The sequence below is a fragment of the Eulemur rufifrons genome, chromosome 1 (genome assembly GCF_041146395.1).
Source record: "Eulemur rufifrons isolate Redbay chromosome 1, OSU_ERuf_1, whole genome shotgun sequence".
NCBI lineage: Eukaryota > Metazoa > Chordata > Mammalia > Primates > Lemuridae > Eulemur > Eulemur rufifrons.
The window spans coordinates 21,814,644-21,820,329 of NC_090983.1; positions in this window are offsets into that span (position 1 = coordinate 21,814,644).

Consider the following 5,686-nt stretch of genomic DNA (forward strand, 5'->3'; position numbering starts at 1 on the left):
ACACATATCTAGAGAAATTATGTTTGAAACTCACAATGGTACAAAGAAACTTAAACTAAGATTATCTTTTGCCTCTGGTAAGAGAAATAGGAGTACTTGAGGAAGTTTCTTAAGAATTCCCCCTCAGTCAATTAAGTTGTATTATTTTGCTACCAAGCTGGTTATTGTAAAACAAGATTCAGGGCCTGGAAATAACACTAATCTTGTCTAGCTAAGTGATTTAAATTATCATGATTTTCAAAAGATAAAAAAAAAAGGTTAGGATAATTTTGTCACTCTATCTTATAATTTCCTTTCTCACATATAAAATAATTTTATTCTTCTAAGAAAACCTGCTGAGTTAATATGGAAGACATTTCCACTACAAGTACTAAAAAATCAGTCACCCTTACAGTTCATAGAAAGAAAATCAAATTCTATTTTAGTGAAGTTTTCATAACAGCCTTTTGGTAATAATGTTGAAGAATCATGATATATTTAAGAGATATTAATTCTAGTAATAGTCATTTATCTTTGATGTCAGAGAGAGACAAAGGCTTGAGAAATGGAAGATTTATGATGACATATTATAGATTCACTTGGTAGATGTTAGATTTTTTTACTCTTCCTCTGAAACGACAGATAATGAAGCTTTATCAACTTCCTTTTATTAAGGCTAAAAATATATCCTATAATAGGATCATAAACATTTAATGAAAACCACAGCTGTACTGAATTTTAAAATTAGTTGAGGATGGGCAAGTAGTTCATAGAAAAGTAAATCAGCATAACTCATACATTATGAGTTTACAACCCAGCTTGTTTTAATTTAATATATCTCTGGGTCTGACCTCTCTCCTGAAGTCCAGACTTATACTGTCAATTTCCTAAATGAACCTGGATGTCCAAAATGAGTTGATTTTCTTCCCAAGCACATCTGAGACATATCAGTGGAGAAAGCTCAAATTCAAGAAGATAGAACATGATGACCGATCTTGCCTTTATTCTTCCCATTACTTCCTGGGAAGGAGATTAAAATTTTTATTATCTCTATCTTCTTTAAAAAAATATGGAACATTTCATGAATTTGCATGTCTTAAGTTGGATTCCCCACAAACAGGCTCTGAGATGAAAATTCATGTGAATGTGATTAATAGGAAATTTTCCCAGGAAAATCTAGTAGGGCAATGGGGAAACAGGACTGGTATGGTAAGGAGGCTAAGCAGGGGTATGTTATCAAGCAAAGTCTCATGGAGGGTAACTTTGTCTGTGTCCCACAGAGGATGTCTGAAGACAGTGCAGGTCACACTTTAGATTTACGCTGATCAAGCCAAGGTGGCTGTAATATTGAAACACCTGCACCTGTCAGTCATTGGTTAAGAACTGCCCCTGGGGGAGGTGAAACAAAGTATTAATAGGTTCTGGCAGTCTGAGACCAATCCTCCAACAAAGAGCTACAGTACTGGCAACTGAACAATAAAGACAAACAGGGAGCCAGAGTGCCTGGGAATTAAAAAGATCTACGCAAGTTATAGTGGTGCACTGACCATGTCTGCTTCAGTCTCTATAGTGGCCACTATTTAATCTTATTTTCTTACTACCTATCTTTATTCTTTTTCCATTTACCTACTCATATTTTTCTTCTCCTTCATTTCTTCTATGTGCATCCCGGAGGTGGGGATGTGGTCAGGGGACATCAATTGCTGACAGAAGACTGCTACCATATGGGCCAAGATCATAGTTCCTTCCTTAATACTCTGTTCTACAGCTGAATAAGGCCAGTAGATATGTATTATTGGCCAGCTCAGTATTTTAAAAACTTGAACACTTTCAGATGAGACATGGTTTTTTCTAGTTCACCAGAATCTCCTAAAAGTATTAGTTGCATATAACAAAAAATCAAAAGTAACAGTACTTCTTAAAGTATGGTTCCCAGACCAGCAGTATCAGCTTCATCTAGCAGTCAACAGAGAGTACAATGTTCTTTTAAGTCATTCAGAACCCAGGCTCCTCCCAGCTTCATGGTATAAGAAGGCTGCTTTAGCAGCATCCATCGCCTCCTCATTCCAAGCAGCAGGTGTGGGGGAAGATGCAAGGAAGAAGATTCAAGGGGCTTATGCAAGGTGTATTTTAAGAAGGATAACAGCTTATAGTTGGCTCGTTGTCCAGAGCCAACAGCATGCTAGAAAATGTTTGACAAATAGCCCTCCAATCTTCATTGTGTAAGTATGCCTGCCACAGCTGATTTCAAACTTGACATCACTGAGCAAAGACGGGGAGAGATATACACAAGTGGCTCTCCCAGCGTGGCCAACTCCAGCATACCACTGTCCATAACTCTAACATATAGCCATCCCTAGCTAAAGGGAAGCTTCAAAATGAAGGCATTATTCCAAGGAGTCATGTGCTCAGAGTAAAATTTGAGGTTATATTGCTGAACATGAAAGAAAAAATGAATATTATATAGACACTGGCTCTCTCTGCCACATTACTGTCCCACACCCAACTTACTACGTGCATTTAGATCCATCCTTCTTGGATCTTGCAGAAATAAAGCTCAGATATAGTGCCAAAATCTAGTCAGATGTCTTACAGAAACAAATACAATTGACCTTTGAGCAACATGGCTTTGAACTGCACAGTGCCGCTTACACGTGGATTTTTTTCAACCAAACGTGTATCAAAAATATAGTATTTGCAGGTTGTGAAACCCACATGTGTGAAGGGTTGATTTTTCCTATACTCAGGTTCTTCCCATCAACTGTGGGACTTGAGCATGTACAGATTTTGGTATATGCGCGGGGTCCTGGAACCAATCCCTCATGTATACCGAGTGACAACTGTAATTGCTCATGGAAAATGAGTAGGCAATGTGTTACAGATGTCAAAATCGCCTCAAAATACATTGCTTATGATCATACATGAAGACCAGCAAATATCTTTAGATAGACAAAACTCATTCAGAAACTAAAAATTCATATTCTTCTTTGCAGTAGGAAAAATAGAATATTAAATTGCCCATTTTGTGATGGTGTGAGGATCTGTGTGCAGCAGTAAAGAAACACATCCTCTGTTGACTGTCGGACCTGGTTTCAAACCACAGCTCTTTCACTTAGACTTTGTAAAAGTTTGTTCATATTCTTGAAAACTGTGTCCTCATATGTAAGCAAAGAACTATTTAAGTAGAACAAGAAACAGGGTATTTGGTAGACAATTGATTCACATAGACATAAAAATCTATTATAAGAGGGAGCAGCATTGAAAAGGAATGGTAGATAGTTGCATAGTAACCTTCCAGACTAAAGGTTACTGCTACTCTGTGTATTTGCGGCATCAGAGTATGTTACTGTTAAAGAATTCAAAACTTTTTCATAGATAATAAAGTCATTAGAACTCTCTTGCCTTGTCTTTCCCACAAAATTTTTCCTAGTCAATGCTTGCTGCAATTGTAGTCCTCTTTCCCACCACGTATCTCAATGATGATGGCTCTGAATCTCACAATGTATCTGAATCCTGTCTCATTTCTATGACTATGGATAAAATACTTTTGTTGTGATTATAATACTGGGCACTAAATTCAGTCTACCTGAATGTAAATCCAACTCTGCTGTTTATTATTTAAATAATCCTAGAAATCTTACTTAACTTCTTGTGTGTGTGTGTGTGTGTGTGTGCATGTTTGTGTGTTCCAATAAAACTTTATTTATGGACATGGAAATTTGAATTTCATATAATATGCACATGTCACAAAATACTATTCTTTTGATTTTTTTCAACCATTTAAAAAGTCAAAAATATTCTTAACTCACAGTCTGTACAAAAAGAGGCAATGGACCAGATTTGACTCATGTGCTGAAGTTTGTCAACTCCTGCTCTTTAAAACAGCATTACTGAGATAGAATTAATCCTTTTACCTTCCACCCTTTCACCTTCAACCTATTTTTTAATCTTTGCATCTAAACTGTCTATGCTATAGACAGCATATAATTTGATCTTTTTTTATTTGTTTTGTTGTTTTAAATCAAATCTCTACATGCGGAAATGGGAGCAGGTGATGGCTGGCCCTTGTCTTCTGGGCTTTACCCTCTCAACATGGAACTTCAATCCTCTGAGTGATCTGGTGTTGGGAAGTGCAGTCAAGGCCTTGGGATTCTATGTCTGGTTTGCCTAGGATAGAGCTCCTGCCCTACATATGGAAGCTGGGTAGGGAGGGGAGCCTCAGTCCACTCAGGCATGCCTACTTCTATAACATGGAGTTGGAAGAAATTAGAACTTCTGGTAGCCTATTCCTCACAGGATGGGGAGCTGGGGAGATAGGGAGCCCCTGTCTTGGCTGCACATGCTGAGGTGAGCTTCCATGACATGAAACTAAATAATACAGCAAGTCACAGTTCAAACGCTAGACTCTTATTGTTCTTACAGATTTAGTGCATTTTCTTGAATGAATGTTTCTCCATTTTCTGTATGCCTGTAGGACAATTCTCAAAGATTTAAATAAATGCTTTTCATACTTTTTACCAGTTAAGCTGTTTTGCTAGGGAGATTTTCCTCCATCATTCTGAAAGTAGGATTCTCTATTTAACCTCTTTAAGTCTCATTTTCCTCTTCTGTTATACGTAGATGATATTAATAATGATTGTATGAAGATTAACTGAGATGATGCTATAGGGGATCAGAATATGACACCCCAAAATATGCCACTTTGGCATAACCATTATTTTGTGCTGAAGGCAATTAAGGAAAAACAGATACAGAAAAACACTCTGTCCTTCCCCTATCTGCCTAAAAACAGGGTATACATTTCTTTTGTGAAATTGTCCTCCTCTCTCATACCAGGAAGGAAAGTACAACCTTTATCACCAGAGATAGAAACAGCATCAAGAGCAGTCTGCATAAAGAAAACCTTTTAAAATAACCCTTGTCTTCCATTGGTTTTTGCTATATATTTACCAACCTACAATTTACTGCCTCAGTAGCCAAAATTCCTTTTCCTTTGTCTTATCACTTCTCCATAATTTATTGCCTTTTGTTAAGATATTATACAGTCCCCTCAAGTTTAATCACTTCTATGGTTCTTTATTTCTTTCTATGAAGGCCTCCATGCACATCTAAATTAAAATATTAACATCAAATAAAATTTATTTGCCTTTCTCCTGTTGATCTATGGTTTTTCAGTTTAATTCACAGCTCCCAGCCATTTAACAAAAGAGAATAGAGGAAAATTTCTTTTCCTCTCTTAAAATGTATTTCCAGTGGCTGGGAGTTACTAAATACTCAAAAAAAAAAAAAAAGTCATATATAACTACAAAGAATATCTAACTATAGTCATCTTTCATTTTATTTTTTATGTTTTTATTTTTTCAAGGTAAGCATGAAATGAGGTTTATTGAGGAGAGAAAGATAGGATCACAGAGTAAGAACAAGATCTAGGTTTACAGAGTAAGAGCAAGATAAATTCATCACAGAATGGCAAACGAACCTCTTGTCATAACAAAAAAGGTCTCTTCTTCCATTTTAAACAGTTATCTATCAATGCAATTCCTTAATTAACACAAAATCAGCAGCAATGTATAGAGTGAAAAAAATTAGGAGATCTGATCCTCAAGAAGTGGAATATTCTATATGTATATATACTTGAGTTATAATTTCAGTTCTGTCACAGACATCCAATGAAATTGTCAATAGCCTATTTTACTGCACAAAATTG